Source organism: Vicugna pacos, chromosome 21, assembly GCF_048564905.1.
Source record: "Vicugna pacos chromosome 21, VicPac4, whole genome shotgun sequence".
NCBI classification, from domain to species: domain Eukaryota; kingdom Metazoa; phylum Chordata; class Mammalia; order Artiodactyla; family Camelidae; genus Vicugna; species Vicugna pacos.
Genome location: NC_133007.1, coordinates 11,011,153 through 11,031,936, shown reverse-complemented (window position 1 = coordinate 11,031,936; position 20,784 = coordinate 11,011,153).

Below are 20,784 nucleotides of genomic sequence, written 5' to 3'. Positions count from 1 at the left end.
AAACTTCTCTGAGTTTCTACAAAATGGGAAGCCAGCACTGTGAGAGCTGAAATTCAGCCCTGCCGCTTTCCCTGAGTCACGTTGGTGCCCTGACACAAGATCTCACCCGACGGAGATCTCATCCAATGGTCTCCCGTCGGGGAAGCCTGCAGTTCTGTTCTGTAGATCAAAACTCGTCTCAAGTGGGAGGAAAGGTTGACCAATCGCCCAGACTGAATCAGGGGTTGCCTGCAACTCAACTCACTGGGGACTCATTTCAAGTCAGCTGCCCAAGCATTTGTTAAACACTTTGTGGAAGCAAGGAGCTACACCAGGCACCAGTGATAAACAGATAAATGAACAGGCTACCGTCCTTGCCTTGGGGTCTACTGGGGTAACAGGCGAGGCAAGAGATGATTGAAACATGGGGAGTGGTAACACCACGAGAGAGTGGCAGTGGGAGCCTAGGGAAGGGGACACCTGGTCACACGGGCTCGGGGAGGGAAGTTGGAGAGGGAGGGCTCTATAAGAGGAGGTGGAACCTGGGTTGAGTCTTGGGATGGTTTCAGTGTGTTGGTCCAGCAAGGTAGGGACTGGGTGGATTCAGGCACTTGCCCCAGCAAGAGTAGGTTTATCCGTAAAAGAATGATGGACCTCCAAGTACTTCAGTGTGGCTGGAATACAACAGGAAGGAAGAGGAATGGGTTAGATGGATGGAGGGTAAACACAGCCAGATGGAGGCGGGAAGGCCTGGATGGTGGAAGTTTGGATCTGATCCTGGAGGGAAGAGTAAGCCACAAAGGATTTGATCCCCTGTACTCAGGTTAGAGGTGAGTGGCCATAATGTTCGAGTTTGAAGGAGACAAAATCAAACCCCAGAGGCAGCTGGATGCAAGGGGCTAGAAACCTGGGGACTGTCACCGAACTCCTCTGAAGCCGGAGGCTCTTGCTGGCCAGCCTTTGGGCCTGCAGCTACCCTGCCTGGTCCACACAGCTGTCTGGGGCCTCTTCTGCGGCTCCCGAGGCCCCTGCACCATCAGAACTCTCGCTCCATCAGGCTTCACTTGCCGATTCGCCGGTCCACATGCCCCCACTGGGCTGTGAGCTCCTTGAGGGCAAGAGCCTTGTTTGTTGTGTTCAACATAGTACCCCTGGCGCCCAGCACAGAGCAGGGCACGCTGAAGGTGCTCAACAAAAATTTGTTCAGTGAACAAGTGAGTGGACGGGCAAATGGATGAAAGATGACTTAACCTCTCTGAGCCTTTGCTTACTTATCGATAAATTGAAAACCATCTCTATGCACCTTCCTAAATACGAATCTCTTCGTTCTAACCCTCTCTGATCTCTGAATGTGTTGCTTTCTGTCTCTCCCCCAGCCTTTTTACCTCCTTCCTCCTCGTCTTTGTATGCACCCACTCTTCCCCGGTCCCCTCCCTAGGATTCCTGCCATGCAGGGCGCACTGTGTTCCTGGGTCCTGTGCTCAGGTGTGGCGCTCAGGTTCTTCACTTGATCTTGGCTTTTCTGTCCAATACCTCCCCTCCCCTCGCCTCTCCACTCTGTCCCTTTGCCGACCACACTCCGCTTGCCCGCGTCGCGCTTCCTGGCTCTCCCTGGTTCTCTCCCTCCCGCTCTGACTCCTCCCCTGTGTCTTCACACTTGGTCCTCCTTCCCTTCCCCAGTTGCTTTTGTCCTCATGAAATTTCTACTAACCTAATTTTCAGTTTGGCTTTTGCTCCTGGTACTTGGTTCTAACTGACCTCCAGACTCTTCTCTCCATTTATTCTGAACAGAACAAATTGGCGATGATAATGGCACAGATGCTTTTTCAGCAAAGAAAGGAATAAAGTAGAAGATGTCTTTGAAGGGACTGGCAGGTCGGCTGTGGAAGGAAGGAGGGACACCACTGAGTTCATCACTGAGACTACCCTGTCCTTTGATGGAGCTTCAGAGAATTTGCAGGCATATGATGAGCATCTGGAACTGTTCCTTCCAGAAAATACTATATCAGAAGGCAGAAAAATAATTATGTTTCCCTCAATGATCCCAGCAAAGATGTTTGCTCTCCTAAAGGACCTCAAGGCACTCATAAAACTAGGAAAACTGAATTAAGTGCTTTTTATTAAACCATTAAGAGATTTTATTCAACTAAGACAAATGTCCTCACTGAAGGATACAGAGTTTGATAGTATGGAAAATACCCAGATAAAAACTTGTCTGAATAAATTAGACTGATGCATTTGGCATTTGGGGCTCCAACTGTCTGATTCCTTCCTTTAGCCCCAACCTGCCAACCAAAAAATATTCCCTAATGCTTGACTCCCTGAGTCTGAGGAGTGGGTGGGGAGCAGACATAAGAAGTCTTGACAGCACTGAAATTTTCCCAAACCATAAACGGGTTTATGGACTAAGACAGAGGTAGCAAGGAATCCATTTTTCTTTCCTCCATAGCCAAGGGCGCCCAGATCTCCCCGGCCTCATCCACTTCGCCAGCCTCAGGGAGGCTGAAGGATGCACCAAGGAGACCAGAACGCCGGCGATGAGGAAGGGCAGGCAGAAATGCAGAACTCACCTCCAATTTCAGGGTTCTCAAGTCTCTGCTCTGCCATGAAATACACAGAGGGTGTGGACTCAGAAAAGACATGTTGAAAGACACTTACTCTCAGCTTCCTTGTCACACCTGCCGGATCTGAAACAGACTCTTGTGAAGACGTCACAACTCTCCCCTTAATTCTTTCCCCACTTTTCCAAAATGAAAAAGTCCTGGCTATGAGAATCTTGTGTGCCGAGGGATTTAGTATAATACTGTTTATTTATAAGGAATAAAATTGAGCCAGGCTCTGTGAGCTTGCAATGGCTCAGACTTAATTATTGTAATAGCTAAGTTTTATTGGGTGTTTACCATGTGCCAGGCGCCATGCCAAACATTTTACAGAGTTTCTTGTTTTGTCCTCACAATCGCTCTGTGAGGAACGTGCTGTTATCACCATCCTTCTAATGAGGTACCCGGGCTTAACAAGGTGACTTAACCTACCCGAGGTCACTCTAAGGCACACCCATTTTTTTTTTTAAATTGAAGTATAGTCAGTTACAATGTGTCAATTTCTTGTGTACAACATAATGTCCCAGTCATATGTATACACACATATGTTCCTTTTCATATTCTTTTTCATTATAGGGTACTAAATATATTGAGTATAGTTCCCTATGCTATACAGAAGAAGCTTTGTTTCTATCTATTTTATATATAGTGGCTAATATTTGCCAATCTCAAACTCCCAATTTATCCCTTCCCGCCCCCTTTCCCTTTGTAACCATAAGATTGTTTACTATGTCTGTGAGTCTGTTTCTGTTTTGTAGATGAGTTCATTAGTGTCCTCTTTTTTTCTTTATTTAGGTTCCATATATGAGTGATATTATATGGTATTTTTCTTTCTCTTTCTGGCTTACTTCACTTAGGATGACCATCTCCAGGTCCATCCATGTTGCTGCAAATGGCATTACTTTATTCTTTTTTATGGCTGGGTAGTATTCCACTGTATAAATATACCACAGCTTCTTTATCCAGTCATCTGTCGATGGACATTTAGGTTGTTTCCATGTCTTGGCTATTGTATATGGTGATGCTGTGAACATTGGGGAAGGCACACCCATTTGAAGATCTTCCCAGCATCCTTTTCCTTTTGGAACTGACCAGATTCCTTCTGAGAATAACTCTTCCCCTTGCCCTCCATCCTACTCACGTAGCTACTGAGGGAGCTGCCATAGTTCCTTGTGACCCTCCCACTGCCACTCCTTCCTCCCCCAGGCAGGATTCTCTTCTGAATCTGGGAAGAGAAAGCACGATCTGTCTGAAGTGCTAACATGTAATGGGAGCCACATTTTTCTGCAAGTCACCTGGGGAGCAAGGACTCCACGCTGCTAGGACAGAGGCAAGCATGACACACACACTCCCACCCAGAGCACACGGATGGTCTTCAAGTCCCCAGCACCAACTGCTCCGAAGGCCCAATTCTTGTTCTTGGATTCCACTGGCCACCCCAGGATGCTTTTAATAAAGAGACGCCTTTGCTTTAGCTACTTCAGATTGGTCTCAGGAAGGCAGTGTAGTGTAATGGTCATAAACATGGGCTTTGGAGTCAGACAGCTGAAGCTTAAGCCAAACCCCAGTAATTCCTGGTTGGGTGATCTTGAGAAAGTTGGTCACTGCCTTGTGCCTCAATTTCATCTGAAAAATGGGAATAATAATAGTCCCTGTGGCTGAAGATTTTTCTGAGGATTATAATTCAGGTTAAGTACTTAGCACTCTGTCTGGTACAGAGTGAGCTTCCAAAAACAAATAGTGATCTTTATTTATAATAGAAATTTTCATCGTGACTTTAGTTACAGTCACGAACATCATTTCTCTTGATTATTTTTTGTAGAATCAGGGGGTTCTAGTTAGGGCTCTCTGATGGTACTTGGGCTTTTGAGCTTACCACTCAAATTTCCAGAAATGCTCCTTGTGGAAAGGGTGGAGATGAGCGGGTGGATGGCTGTGCGTGTTCGCATGAGGGCCCTGGGTGAGGTCATCGAGCTGGTGTTTTCCTACAGGCTTGGGGATGGTTCCAGAAAATAGGAGCTAATAATATCTTCAGGAGACTTCAGGGCACTGGCTGCCATTCTGTGCAAACTGTGAAGTTGGGAGTGCAGGCAAGCAGAGAGCCAGATTGATTTTTAAGAGGCTGAACTTCCAGGCTGTTGTAAGAAGCAGCCCACAAATGAGAGATCTCTAAACTCTGGGGACATGCAGCGCATCACGGCCAATGGCGCTGGGAGAAGGATTAGGCATTGAGAACCAATACTTTGCAGAACAAAGAAGTTTTTACATGATGTCAGAATTTGAAAATTCCCCCGAAATGTTTTTTTTTTTTTAATGGACAACATTGGGTGGGGAGAGAAGAGTGGAGAATGAAGTCAAATTTCTTAAAAGGATCACCGCTGAGGATTAAATGCTGGTTGGAAGAAAGTGCTAGAAGCCAGATGTGATTTGGGAATGCAGTGAGGGGCAATGGAGGGGAAATAGATTCTATACAATCCTGCCCAGTTCTTCTGCTGGGCTGAGAAATTGACTTCAGGGGAGCTGGGCAGGGTATCCTCAGAGGTGCTAGAAAGTTGGGTAGATTGTTATTGGTTCCAGCTTCAAATGCTTCCCAGGCAAATCTCTTCAAGAAAGTTATTTGGGTGAGAGCACTGAGTATTGAGCCCCAGTTGCCACCAAAGCTCTAGCATGGTCCAGTGCACATGTCACTCAAGGAAACGGGAGAAGGTGAAACTCCCAGAACCCTGCCCCCTGCCCCTGCCCCCATGAAAAGCTGGCAGATTGCATGAGGGATGGGAATTGAGAAGGAGATGTTATTTGCTGTCCCCAGAAGGGTGGATGGGACACGGGTTATGAGGTAGGTGGGGAAGAAAGGGTGCCTGTTCTTTAAGAAAAGGCCAAAAAAGATGGAAATTTGGGGATAAAGGAATGGGAATCTGAGCACAAAAGAATGTTGAGTTAATGGGATTTGAACCTGCAAGTGAATTTAAGGTCTACGTGGGGAAGGTGAGATAAAAGGTCACCCAATGTGGCAGTGAATGCGTTGTGGACCTAGAACTTCAATTCCTGAGGACCTCATTCATTTATTTGTTAGCATCTTCACACATATTTTAGACCCTTGTCAACACTTGAGGGGGGAAAGGAAGTGACGTGATCATCCCTGCTGAATATATGAGCAAGCGGAGACATCCCAGGAAAGCTGAGCGGTCCCAGGTTACCCAGGATGAGCCAGAAACAGTGCAGACCCTCCTGAATTCCGGCCCAATGTCCTTCCCTTCCACCTTCCTCACAATGGCCAGGTCCGCTTCTGAGTAATTCATGGGGTCACCAGGAACTCTGTCATCCCATGCAAAGGATGCCTACTGCGCCTTATGGATGGAGGTTAGATGGGGTCACAGCTGCAGTCCTTGCTGGGGGTAAGCTGGGGATTCCTAGTCCCCTTCAGGGTTTGTGCAGAGCATGGACTTGTTTCAACTTCATGTAAATCATGGCTGCTGAGCCAAGCTGGACGGTGTGCCGGCATTTGTTTAGGAGGGGCTAAGACTGAAGTGGAGATGGTGCCTGCCTGGGGAGACCCTGTAACCTCATTCCCTGCCCTGTATTTTCATCATCCTGGGAGAACCCGAATGCATGGGAGCTCAGTGTTCCTTGTTAATTATTTGATGTTGTGAACATTCATAAGGGATCACTGATGGTGGGCTAGGTGCTTGACCACGTTTAGTCTTTTTGTTTTGTTTTTTAAACTTTTTAAAAATTGAGTTATAGTCATTTTACAATGTTGTGTCAAATTCCAGTGTAGAGCACAATTTTTCAGTTATACATGAACATACATATATTCATTTTCACAATTTTTCTCACTGATCACGTTTAGTTTTTAACAACACTCACCCTTCAGAGTCTGATGTTGTATTTCTCTGAGAGCTTTATGTCTAGCACCACAAGTGTTTTTCAAAGAGTTGAAATCATATATATATGTATATATTCTACCTTAAACCAAAAGAACTACACATTTTCAGTCCACAGTATATGAGTTTCTTATAAACGTAATAAATTCACATGTTAATTTACTTCCTGTTCTTTTCACAGTGTCATTATAGCATTCCATCTCCTGACTTCTTTACCTGCTTACCAGTGAGGGAGGCTGAACGATGATGACTAACTCCCTTTCACAAATGGGAAAACAGAACCCAGAGGGGTAAATTCATTCTCTCAGGGTCACACAAGTTAGTGGACTCATCCAGACCTTCCGAGTTTAAATAACACACTTTCTACCACCACATAAACATCAATGTAATTATGTCTAAATTTCCAGGCCTGGATTTTAAACCATGAACTGTTTGATAGTTGGTTCCATGAATTATTGAAAAGTCGCAAGAAGGAAGGTCACTCATTGTGGGCCAAGGGCCATTGATGACAATGAGATGAGGGGCCCAAGTTCAGGCCTCACACTACCTATTTTCAGAACCAGGATGGTTTTCCTGCTCAATTTCATCAAATTTGGGGGGTGGGGAGGGTAGGGAAAGCATTATTTGGGAGGCCTTCTCTCTGGACGGAGCCCACGTTTGTTTTATCTGTTGCTTTTGAATATTGCATGTGCTCCTGTCATTTACAAGAGTCATTTGATGATCTGATGGCATGGCCCCCTTGTTTAGATAGTTTTGCAGGTGGATCAGCAGTTGCTCACAGGCAGCTGCACACATCTGGCATGCAGGTGTGTTTGCTCATCGGTGACTTGCTTACAAAGTGATTTCTCCTGGGAACGAAGGCAAGAAATTGCCTAAGGCCCGAGACGAAACTGTCCACGAGCTGGGACACTGATCTGTTTCCAACAAGGGTTTTCTGAGAAGCACACTTTGGGCAAGATGATGAGATATACGTGCTGAAACAATGAGGGATCACAGAATTTCAGCCCCCAAAAGCAGGCGTGTGAACTGCTTTCCGGGGCTTGAGACAGACTAGAGGGAAAGCGCTTTAGTCAAACTGCTCCCATGAATATTTATACATGGAAATGACAAGACCAATTGGAATTTATTCAAAAAAAAAATCCCATGTGGGTGTCGGGGTGTGTGGGAAGTGAAGGTTATGGATGGAACAAGAGAGGTGCAGGGTTGATGATTTTTATAGCTGTGATTGGTACACAGGGCTCTTTATTTTGACAACTCTCTTTATTTTTATGAATTTTAAAAATTTTCTATAATAAAAAGTTAAGAAACAAAATCTGTTCCTACATATGGGTCCTCAGAAGTACAGTTCATATCATGAGGCCTTTTATGAATTCCAGGGAGCAGATGGCTGTGGCACACAGGCAGGAGGAGGAGCAAGAGATGGGAGGTGGGTGGTCACTCACAGAGCTAGGGGGACAGGAGGACAAGAGAGAGGCTGAGAGGGGGAAGAAGAGGGGCAGGTGGGGGAGACAGGGAATGGGCTCGGCACACTTCGCTGGAGATGCGTTATTCCCCACCCCACCCCCTCTGCTAGAGAACAAGTCTCCCATGATCCCTCACCACAGCTGCCCCACCCTCCTGCCCCCAGCACCTGCCAGTCTCTCCAAGGAAGAGAGTGTGGGCTTCCGTGGAGTCTAGAAATATGCCTGGAAAAGGGCTGGGAGAAATCAAATGTCAGAGCTCCAATCCTAATCTCTAAGATGTAACCCCAGAAAGGGACCAGAAAGGTGGAAGGGAACAGAGAAGTGACAAAGTAAACCCAAAACCAAGGCCGTTTTAGAAGAATGTTCCAGGAGAGAGGCTGACCCGGGCCATCTACCTGCTTATGCAACAGGCAGGTGCACAGAAGAGGTCAGACCGTGTGACTCGGGCCCACGGAAGGGGCCTGGCCTCTCTCTGGCAGATGCCCCGCTGAGAGCAGCTGACCCTGGCTTCAGGTGAAGGTCTTGGCTGGCTTTAACAACCTTAACAGAAGAAGTGATGGCTACATTTCCAGCCAGGACAGCCCCCTTCCAGACCCTTCTAAAACCACAAATTCTCCGAACTAAGCTTACAAATGACCCTTTTCCCATTTTTCAGCTCCTAGTGGGTTCCAGGGTTAGCCTCCCTCCTTTCTGACTGCAGAAGACTGACTTGGGGCTGAGGCCCTGGAGTGGGTGGTCCCGCAGACCAAGCTGCGGGTTGGAGGGGGTGGGAGGTAGTGCCTGGCAGGAGGTGACAGCATTTGCTGTCCTCCAGGGGGTCCATAAGGCTGCGTGGCCACAAGTAGCTGCACCAACTTGGAAGATATGCCCACTGCTCTGAAAGCCGCTCTGCATACTGGAGTCTGACACACTCTGTTCCCTCCCTGCATCCTGTCAGGAACCGCCGTGAGAGTCAGTCCAGCCCAGGGCACCCACAGCCTCTCTTCTGGGAGGGTCACCTGTTCACCTCAGTGGGTTTTGTTTGTTTTGTTTTTTGAATTTTTTTTTGTTTTGTTGTTACCAGTGGCTCTCCTGCCCTCCTCCTTCCCATTCTGTTTTGTACCCCTTCCCACCTCTGGTTCTGGGCCTCCCCTCCCTGATTCCTCCCCGCCTCACATCTCGGTCCCCGGTCCCCCCCCCATCCCTCCGCACAGCTGTGCTCTCCCGGGATGCGGCTGTCTGGGCTGTAGTTCTATGGGCACAGGTGGCACTGGCAGATGCAAGTTCTTCCCATTCATGTGGGTAAACAGTAAACATTATATTAAAATATTCATCACCAGGGCCTCTGCCTGAATGTTAATCCGGGGTGGGAGCTAATTCCTAGTCCCCAGTGGAGCCCTACAGTGTTCATGGCACCGTGGCAGCAGGGAGGTTGGGAAAGGTCAGTCTGAGTGGAGAAGCATGGATTTTGCATTTGTTCCAGGGAGGAGAGAGGTGCAGCTTTCCGGCCTGCGGGCCCGGGGAGGATGGTTTTGGTAGGGTGTCCCTGCTGCTGCTCGCCAGCTGGCCTGGGGTCGGGCAGACCTGTAGAACAAGCAGGTATCAGACGCTGGGCTCCCGGCCGTCTTTTTTTTTTTATCACCTTTGTATTTATCCATCTGGCTCTGTCCTGAATGCTAAAAAGTCCTGGGGCTTTTTAAACACCTGTCGGTGATCCATTTGCTCTCTGTTGTTAAGGATTACATGCCTTGGATCTGCTCCACCTTTGCCATTGAAACGGAGGAATCCTGATGGAGTCTGGACGATGCCTTAGTGATATCAAACAGAGGGAAACCTAGCCTCTTTTTAAAGGACAGAATGTTGGAGGACCCAGCACGCTGTTCTTAGTGTCTGAACATTTCAGCTTCAGCAAGTTCTTGCCTGTAACTATCTAATTCCCTCCTACTTCGGAGGAGTTGAAAACGGTCAGATGTGGCGCTCCAGGTACCATCTCTTCCTGACCTTGACACTTTTAAGTTCCACGCTGTCCTCAGTACTCACTCCTGCAGGCACAGCTACATGCATCCCTTCCTTCCTTCCTCACCCTTGCACACCCTCGCTCATTTATTCAATGTCTGCTTATGGATTGCCTGCTCGGTGACACACACTGGGCGAGGCCAGGGGGAAGATGAGTGGTCTCCCCTGCCTGCTCTTGAGAATTCATAGACCAGTGCAGAGAGGGACAAATGCATCCTGTACTGTGCTAATTAGGTTGAAGAGCGATCGGAACCCAGAGGAGGGACTGACAGCATCGCCTAGAACCGATGACATTTGCAGTGATATTTGAGTAGAAATACAATTTCATAAGATGAAGTACTTATCCAGCACTTACTGAATACAAAGTGCTGTTCTAAACACTTTCCAGACATTAGTGGAATTATTCTGCCTGGCCGCTCTACTAGCTTAGGACTCTGACTATCCCGTTTTATAAAGGGGAGAACCGAGGCACAGGACAAATGACTTGGCTAAGAAATCAGGCTAGTAAGTGTCTGAGCTTGGATGTGAACCCAGGCAGGCTGGCTTTTAACCATTTTACGATGCTGCCTCTGGATTAACTGGGATGTTTGGGGGAACCCGTGAGTAACTCAGTCTCACTGGGGCTTGTTGATTACGTGTAAGAAGAGTGGTCGTCAAGCTGAAAATGGAGTTGGTCCAGATCACAAAGGGCCTCGCATGCTTAGATCTCATCCTACAGGGACAGGGGAGCGATGGGGACTGTTTTCTTCCAAACAACCCTGGTCCCTCCAGACTCAGCATGGTTCTCACTTGTCAGCTCTCAGTGGCTCTTGGCTGATCCTCCCCACGCTCCCCGCACTCCTCGCGGGGAAGCCTCTACCTGGCGTTACTCTAGAGAAGAGCTCTAGGCGGTGCTGATCACAGCGGCTCTTCTTCCAGTTCCTGCAGGGCCTGCTCTTGGTGCACGCAGGAACTGCTCTCATCCCTGTAGCGGCCAGCTTGGGCTGCCAGCACAACATGGGCGGCTTAACCATCAGAAATTTATTTTCTCACAGTTCTGGAGGCTGGGAGTCCAAGATCAAGGTGCCAGCCTGGCTGGTGCCTGGTGAGAGCTCTCCCTGTGGGTTGTAGATGTCTGCCTTCCCGATGTGTGCTCACATGGCTGCTTCTTTGCATGAGCATGGGTGGAGTGGGGTACACGCAAGCTCTCTGTTGTCTCTTCCTTTACGGGCACTGATTACATCACGAGGACCCCACCCTCATGACCACATCTCACCCTCATCGCCTCCCAAAGTTCCTGTCACATTGGGGTTTAGGACTTCAACATATGAAATTGGAGGGGGGGACACAAACATTCAGTCCACAACATCCATGGAAGACCCAGACCCCCTTACCCGTCTCATCCAGCTGAGGAAAAGCCCTAGGTTGCTGAAGTGAAGGCTAGCAGACTCCTGAATGGTCTGTAATTTCCCAAATTATCAACTGTCTCCCCCTTTCCTCCTCCCCGTCCTCCTTCCTATTCTGCTCCCCCCCCCACTTGATCACATTTGATTTTAAGTAAAGCAATTATACAAGCAGACGTCCTCTCGTCATTCTTGATGCAGGTCAAGGTAACCTCCCCGCTGAAGTCTTCTTTCTGTGTAACCCCCACAGCACCCACAAAACTTTACTAAATGTTTGTCGTCCCCCTCTCTGGCAGGACCACAAGCTCCTTAAGGGCAAATGGCCAGTCATCGTAATCGTATTTTTAACTCTAGTGCCTGCACTCGCCGAGCTCAGTGCTGTGTGGATATTTACTGAGTGAGTGAATGAAGCTATTCTTAGGCCACGAAGATGAGGAAGATGACCCCTGCTACCCAGGAGTGGAACTGGGAACACACAGCACTGTCGAGGTCAGTAAGGAAGATGCCGCCCGTCACTGGTTCCGGGCCAAGCACCGGGCCCGCAGCCTGCTGCCACCCCCACGACGCACGCCATGGCCCTGCACACTTGCCAGCCTCACTCGTGATGATCATGGCATGGCAGGTCACGCCTTCTGCGCCTGGGACCAGCACCAGGCGTTCTACATGGGCAGTCCCGTCAGTCCTCACACACCCAAAATGCACCTTTTCTTTGCTTTTTTTTTTTTTTTAACTCATTCAGGAGGAGGAGCGGAATTAAGAAATCTTGCTACCACCCCTGCATATTGCCTTGTGTCGCCTCCCCAGATCCCGTCACACTGGATTATACCTCGAGGTGGCTGACGGATTCCTGCTGGCTGGAGTCTAACCTCCCACCCTCCTCAAGGCATTTTTGGAACTGATTTTAGGAAATCTTTTCACTCTTTTTCTGTCCAGTTCTTGTGTATCCTCCTGTCATTAAAATAGGCTCATTGCGCTGATTTTCTGAGTGCCTGATTCTCACGGATTCTCGTGTCTCTGTGCTGTTTTAATACTCCGGTCTGTGTGCCGCAGAGTCTGCAGGAGCCGGCTCCATCTCATGTAGTTAACTACCTTCACCAGGTACCCCTCACTTCTCCCGGTCTTCCCACGCTGCCAGTCTGTGTGGCTGTGCTCCATGTGGCTCTCTGATAACCTGGGTGGGAGCTCCGCGCACACGTGGCTCCTTATTCTGTGAGATCAGTGAAAATTAAAGTGCTGGCTGGCACACAGGCTTCTTGGTGACTCGGGGCTGCCGTTCCCTGGCACTGTTTAGCAACGTCTCTCATTTTCTGTCTTGCTGGCATCTGGGAATACTTTAAACACTGAGCTCGAGGTAGCACTTAGCATTTATTACCTGCCGGTTCCGTGCCAGGCTCCCAGCAAGCACGTCCACCCGCACGGTCTCAGCTCATCTCACCACCTGGGAGATGATTCTCTGAGGCCATAAAACGAGCCTCATTTTACCAACAAGAAACTGAGGCTCAGAGTCTCAGTGAAGTGGCTCAAGGTCCCCTAGCTATTCAAAGGGGGAACAGAGGTTTTAACCCAGCTTTTTAATTTCATGCACATCTGTACAGGGCTTACTGTGTCCTAGGTGCCAATCTAAACATCTTACAAATGTGAGTGCATTTAAGCCTTACAACGACCCTTTGGGTAGTTACTGTCTGACACTCAACGTCTAAGGAGACGGAGGCACAGAGGGGTTAAGTAACGTGCCCGCATTTATCCATCTGGTGAGTGATCCACAGCATCTCTGCCTCTCCTGGTTCCTGGGCTTCAGGTCATGCTTGCTCAGGCCCAGGGTTCTAGAGGGGACACTCTCGTAGAACAAAGTCCACCAGAAGGACCTCTCTTCCCTAAACTTCTTAATTGTGACACTAATTAGCTGCCTAGGCATTCTCCTTTTCTTCCTTGGTTCCTTTCCAGAGTCCTTCATGGGGAACAAATAGTACTTAAAATCTTATTCTCAGTCTGCACACTTTACAGCCAGCCCTCCCTCCCCACTTCCCTCCACCTGGCCTCGGTTTCGGGCCTGTGGAAGCGGGAGGCAACAGCTCCCAGGAATCACGTGCTCCTCCGCCTGCCCAGTCACCCTCTCTCTCACTGTCAATTTCAGTGAATGTCATTAATCTGAAAGGCAAGGGACCAGGAAGAATGGATTTTGAATTAACTAGTTCAGATAATCTGATGTTTTCACTGGAGCATGACGGGGTATCCAGTTAGCTGGGAACAGTTGCTTCCAATTGTGCATTCTCTTGGATAAACCAATATCTGCTTAACAAGGTTTTGCTGTAAAGGCCGATCAAACAGGCATTTGTGTTTCGTGGAGGTTGCGAGCCCGGATCCCGATGCCTGGGGCAGCTGCTGACAGCAGGGTCTTATGGAGGAACAGACTTCCACTTTGTGCAAGAATGCATGCTTCTGGGGCTCACACACGGTCTCTGCCCTCGTCCCTCATTAATACCATCAATTCATCCCTCTGAATCTTCAGTGCTTGTCTTAGGCAAAGATCACTAGCGCTTAAGCCAAACAGGTCCTGCTTGGGTCTCCCAAAATGCCTGGCGGCGGAGATGCCAACTGCCCACCAGCAACACGTGCACCCACTTCCATGGTGTACAGCTCTTGTGAGGAGCAGCTGTCTCGCTGCGGGCTACACTTTCCATCATCCGTGCGTCCGTGGCAAGTTCCCACTGATGGGAGATGAGTCTGAGTCATGTGTGTCACATCCAGCTTGAGAAGGGTTTGTAGGTGTGTCTTTCCCCATCTCTTCATCTGGGTCCAGAGAACCCTGAGTACCAAGGGATGGAGGAGCCTCAGGAGGAAAACGGTCTGCTGATGAGAAACACACACTGGGCTGCTCGGTGTGAAACCGGCTTCTATGGGGGAGTGTTTCTTTCAGCAGCTCGTGTCACCTTGACTTCTGTATCCTCTTCAGTCCCTCTGTTGTTATGTTCTTCTCCCTCACGGAGGCAGGGATGCTCCATGCCCTTGTTTGGATCTAAGCAGAGAAGGGGTGTGATCTCAGAGGAACCACCACTGGGGGAGTGTGTAGATGCTGGAGAGCTAGCAGAGTGCAGGGAGGAGGGGACTGAAATCCCCACTACATAAAAGTCATCCTCCGAGTCGTAACCTAAGTGAACTGCCTATCTGGTGCGACCAATTACCATGCGGCACATACAGCTATCAGTACCCACATCTATCAATAATACGGGTCCTGCGAATGCGGTTGTAGGTTGCATTTGATTATAGCATTAAACTCGGTTTGCTCAACCTTCTGTTGCTCATATTTGAGGCATACTTTATACAACAAGATCATTTGATCATAATTAAAAAGAAAAACAACAATAACAGCAGAGGAGACATAAACCAGGAACAAAACCTGTGAAAGCTGACATTCCCCGAGGCACACGCCTGGGACTCCGGCTCCTTGGAGGGCGAAACTGTGCAGGGTCTCTCCGATCACACGTTTCGTGTCAGTTTTTTTGTTTTGTTTTGTTTTGTTCTGTATTTGTGGCTGGTTTTTCCTTTCCAAATATACACAGAAGAGGCAGAAAAATATTTCTTTGGAGTAGAAATTGGGAATAACACTGTCCTCCCCTCCAATTAAAAATAACAAAGAAAAGCATGTCTCGTGAGCAATAATAATAATTACAGTAACAATGACGGATGTTTCTGAGTGTTTGATATGGGCCTGGCATAGCGCGGAGAGCTGCACTCACCAAATGCAGGATGGCAGGGCCAGGCTCTCCCTGTGGGGCTTTGGAAGCTGAGGGGTGACGTCGACCCATCTTCTCCCTGATCCCTGGCCTGTCACCTTTGTTTCCTCTGTGCCCCCAGCTGAAGTTAAGACCTGGATCTGTTCTGTATGAGCTGCCCCTGTTCACCCCCCGTCATATCCTCCCTCCCGGGAGCCCTCAGACTCTGTGCCCCAGTCTCAGCCAGTGTGGCCTGCGTCCCTCAGGTCCCTGTGCCCCGTGCTCTGAGGGCTCCTCCGTGCTGGGGAGAAATGAGCTAGCCAGGTAAATCACCCCCCACGACTGGCAACTGGTGAACTGAAGTGTTTCCCTTTACATCCATCAGATGACTTTGTGTCCTGGTTAATGTGCCCTCAAAGTCATTTTGGATTGGGGTGATACAGCCGTGGGCTTAGGGCGAAGGGAGAACCCACATTTTTGAGGTGTCTCTTAGCAAGAAGCATGCCTGTCTTCTCTGCCCACTTGCCTCTTCCATGCCCCTGTCCCTACTCCCAGTCAATTCACTACATAACTACTGTGACCATATATTTAGAACTGAGGTTGAATTGGTTTGACCGTCACAAATTACGGTGCAACACAACAGAGCGGTTCAAAGTGAAAGTGGCCCAGAAAAGACAATGCCTGCGGTCACGGTCACCATGGGTGTACCACAGTCCCTTCTGCCATCTGTGGAGAGACATTCCTGCGCAAACGACTTGTCACGTGTGTCTCCTGCCGCCCGCGTGGTGATGAGGCTTGCTCCGTGATAGCCTCAGTCTGACCGAGACTTGAACCAAAGGGGAACAGCGGCCCTGGCGGGACTCAGAGCCCGCCTCCTCATCCCCTGAGAGTCACAAAGGAGCCAGTGCTTCCTGGAGGATTTGGGGGAAGAGGGTAGCTTAGCTTCTGAGACACACCAGTCATTCAGGTTTCTGGACAGAGAATGTGGAGCCCAGGGAGCTGCAGGCAGGCAGGCAGGCAGGCAGGCTCTTTACTTGCCAAAGGGAAAGCTGAAAAGAGGACCTCAGGCCTCACAAGTCACATTCTCCTCCGTTTCTATTTTCCTGGTCGGCACGCAGACTTTCTGAGTGGATCTGGGCTTCAGGGGGCCTCCGAAGCCCAGTGGTCCTAACCTAGCTGTAGGCTCCGTAAGCCCAGGACCCTGTAATAGACCCAGGTGAATAGACGTTGTGTGTTGACAACAAAGGATGCTGGGAGAGGCAGGGAAGAGCCAAGGCTTCGCTGCTGCCGGGCGACCTCGGGGACGAGCATGCTTCTGACTTCTGTGCTTCTCTGCCCGACTCAGCCAGAGTTTGTTTTAAAACCAGAACCAGATGCTGCCTCTGAGATCAACTTCAGGGCTGAAAATAAATTGAGAAAAGCGGGTTCCACGCAGGGAGGCACAGGACAAGGAGGCAGCGTGCCCTAGAAAAGCCTGATTAAGACCGTGGCACAAAATGGGAGTCGCCCTGTTCAAAGGGGCGGGGCAGAAGAGGCATGGGGCAGGAGGATGTCCAGCCCTTTGCCTGGCTTCCCCCTTTTAGCAGTCATGCTGCCAGCTAAATGAGGTCTTGGCAAAGAAATAGTCATCCAGTGCTGATGGGTGACGAAGAAAAGCAGGACCAGCAGAATGGTGGCGGGCTTGCGTTCCAGTGTGCTAGGTGGATGCCAAGGTGACCGCCAACATTCCTGTCCTCTGGCACAATGAATGCTGGGAGCCGCTGGTGTAGGGAATTCTGGGGTACTGTGTTCAAACCCCGTCTTCAGGGCAGACACATCAAACCCCCATGTTGAATATTGGCTGCTGAAGACTTACAGCTGTGTTCCACACTAAGCTTTGCCCTGGGCCACAGGGAACTTCCACACCCGAGGTTCCCCTTGCCAGACTTCTGCAGGGATACAAAGGCTGGTGCTCTTGCCTCAGTTTGGGGCAACTATCAAGGGTCGTCCCAGCTCCAGAGTTCCTGGTAGGGCTGACTGGGTTCTCAGTTAAGACCACAGTGTGAGTCACCTCTGCCCACTGCTCAATCCTGCCTTCCTCACCCTCTCACAGAACTATCTCCCAAAAGGTCCCCCCAGTAAATCTCCATGCAGGTCCCTGGCTCAGAGCCTGCATGTGGAAAACCAGTCTAGAGCCATAGATAAGAGTTAGCGAGACAGGTGCTCAACATCACTAATCATCAGGGAAATGCCAATCAAAACCACAGTGAGGTATCACCTCATACCTCTAAGGCTGGCTATTGTCAAAGGGACAAGAGATAACAGGTGCTGGCAAAGATTTGGAGAGTTTGAGGGCTGCAAAGAGTAAAAGATGGGCATGGAAGACTTGATCAAATATGCCCTGGATGAAGATAACCAAGGCTGCAGGATGGATTGGACCTACTGGACCTACTGGAAGAACTATCCCACTCTAGCTCCCTGGGGTGGCCACGTGTGAGAGTTAGAGAGGGCAGGGTGCCCTGCCACCGCTGTGCATGAGGGGACACAGAGTCCTTATGAGTGGCTTTGCTCAGGATGACTGGGAGACCAGAGTCCTGCACAGAGCCGCTGGGCCCGTGGCTGAAGGAATGGAAGACTCTTTAAGATGAGAAGGCCCAGCTCAAGAGGCATCTGGTATATGCACCCCAACATTCATAGAAACACTATATACAATAGCCAAGATAAGGAAGAAACCTAAATGTCCATCGACAGATGACTGGATAAAGAAGTGTGGTATATTTATACAATGGAATACTACTAAGCCATAAAAAAGAATAAGATAATGCCATTTGCAGCAACATGGATGGAACTGGAGATTGTCATTCTAAGTGAAGTAAGCCAGAAAGAGAAAGAAAATTACCATGTGCTATCATATGTGGAATCTAAAAAAAAAAAAAAGACACAAATGAACTTATTTACAAAACAGAAAGAGACTCAGACATAGAAAACAAGCTTGTGATTACCAGGGGGGAAAGGGGATGAGAAGGGATAAATTGGGAGTTCCAGATTTGCAGATATTAAGTAATATATATAAAATAGATAAACAAGTTTCTACTGTACAGCACAGGGAACTATATTCAATATCTTGTAGTAACCTATAACGAAAAAGATTATGAAAAGGAATATATGTATGTATATATATGACTAAAACATTATGCTGTACATCAGAAATTGATACAACAATGTAAACTGACTACTCTTCAATTAAAAAAAAAGGAATTAAAAAAAGAAGCATCTGGAAGGCTGCCTTCCAACAACGTAGGCACCAAGGATGGGCCCCAACCAAGGGCGGGCTTACGTCTCAGCACTCAGCATGTAGGGAACTGGCCAGCCCATGCTCTTTTTCAGTCATGGACTATAATAGCTCTTCAAATGGAGGAATCAATATATTTCTAGAGTATTCTATTATTATATATTATCTATAAATTAGGTAATTTACACGAGAATAGTTGGTAAATGGAAAAAGAGCTGTTCAAATGAAAGGTATTATGTCTTCTTCTATGGTGTTTATGGAAATGAGCCAGTGGAGGTGCCTGTGTTCTGGAACCTGTAAACCCCCGTTTGAATAAGAAGACACAGGGTTAGGCATTTCACATGATGCCCGTAAGCCCAGGGCAGGTGGATCTGGCTTCCACTCGGCAAGGGCAGCTCTCCCCCCGCGGAGTGAGCGCGCCTGCAGAGCGAGTGGGCTGAAATCTCACGGCGCCTCATTCACAGAGCCATGGAATACCAGTATTCAAGCTGAGCAATTTGCAGAGAGTAAATTAAGGGGAATAAAATTCCTGTAACAGATCCTGGGAGGGGGGAGGAGACGAGGAGGAAGGAGGAGGAGGAGGCAGGCAGAAATTTTTAGTGATGGCTGTTTTTTTGCGGTAGGCTGCTGCACGATGCCAAGTGTCCTGGGGATGGGGACCAGGCAGAACTGGGCCCATGCAGAGTGTGCTTCTGGATGGGGTGTCAAGGTTACATGTAAACCAGGGGCTTCTAGTCTCAGGAAAAGCTTTATCCTAAGGTGTAGCCCTGATGCAAGACGCTGTGATGGGCTAGAATGTAGGGGCTGCTGAGAGAGCTGGTGCCCAGGAACTCTAAACATTCACACTTGCTTTGCCCAGGACGTGGCTGGTCCTGGAAGACACTGGTCTTTGAAAGGAATCTCACTTTCTAGGGTGAAAACCGCCCTTCAGTTAGGTGGGTCACTGGTGTCATCGATGTGTCATATGATTGCAATGACCTGTGACTTTGCATTTACCAGCATTCAGTGACTAGCCACCTGTGCCAGGCCCTGTGCTAAGCACTAGAAGTGAACTAGCCCTTTATCCCTTCCGTTACTGCAAGTAGGTGCTGCTGATACCTGTTTTATAGGTGCAGACTCCGAGGCTTCAAGAAAGTGGGTGACTCACGCACCCAGGTGCAGGAGGCAGGTCAGCAGTGGACACGGCTCACTGGAATCAGCACGTCGGGCAGCTGCCACCATCTCGCAGCCCCTGATACCCTGTCCTACCTGCTGACCCCTCCGCCATGACTCAGGTGCTCATTCACCCCTCACTCTGGAGTTTGAGCACCGGCTCTGGCCTTGGCTGTGGGGCTCCGGGTCCGCTCAGGGCCTGGAGAGCACATCGTGCCCTGACAATGGACACCCCAGGCCCTGCGGGGTCAGTCCCCACTCCCCCTACCCAGGCGAGTGAGCCAGGCATGGGCGCCCCCTCCCCGCCCGTCAGAAAGGAGAAGCTGTCAGGAAAGTTTTCCAAGCTGTTGGGATGGTGTGGGCTGAATTGTGTCCCTCCAGGGGTTCATACTTTGAAGTCCTAGCCCCCAGCACCTCAGAATGTGACTGTCGTTGGAGATAAGGTCTTTAAAGAGATGACTACCTTAAAGTGAGGTTATGGCGGTGGGCCCTAATCCAATAAGATCAGTGTCCTTATTAGAAGGAGCGACTGGGACACAGACATATATGAGGGAAGATGCTATGAAGACACAGGGAGAAGCTGGCCATCTATAAGCCAAGGAGAGGGGCCTGGAACAGGTGTTAGCCTTACAGCCCTCAGACGGAATCAACCCTGCTGACGTCTTAATCTCAGACTGCCAGCCTGCAGACCAGGGAGGAAACAGATCACTGTTGTTGAAGCCTCCAGTCTGGGGCGCTTTGTTACAGCAGCCCCAGTTGACTCATCCAAGTGCTACCTCCAACCTGCCCCCCGCCTCTCACGCTGTCCGCATCACAGCTCACGTTCCTTGGCTGCCACTGCTTAGTGATCACCTGAGCTCTGGCCGACGGAGTGGATCCTTGCTCCAGGTCGCAGAAGGAAGCCTCCCTTCACCCCCACCCCCACCCCCACCCCCAGAACTCTTGCCTGCTGTATGTGTCTCTGGCTCCTCCAGGAGGCAGCTGAGATACCAAATGCAAGAACTGTCAAAGCAGGTGGGGAGCAGATCCCACAAAGGGTGTGTTCTCATCCCTCCTCCCTTCCTCCCGGGATGCGCCCTGGGTTAGGCTGGCCCACGTCAGGACCTCTGCCTGTGTTAACACTGGCGCCGGTGGTGTCAGGGCGTCCTGGGAGCCCTTGTTTCTGTTCTCCAACACCTAGCTTTTTCTGAGCCTGCAATAGGAACTATGGTTTCTCCTTCTACCAGTAGAGTTTTTATTTAACAACAGTAAACATAGAAATAAAATAAATAACTGAACACCTGAAAGCTTTTTTCAATTACCTGGTAAGGTTACTTAAGCTGAGCTTTGCTGTAGAACTGATCCT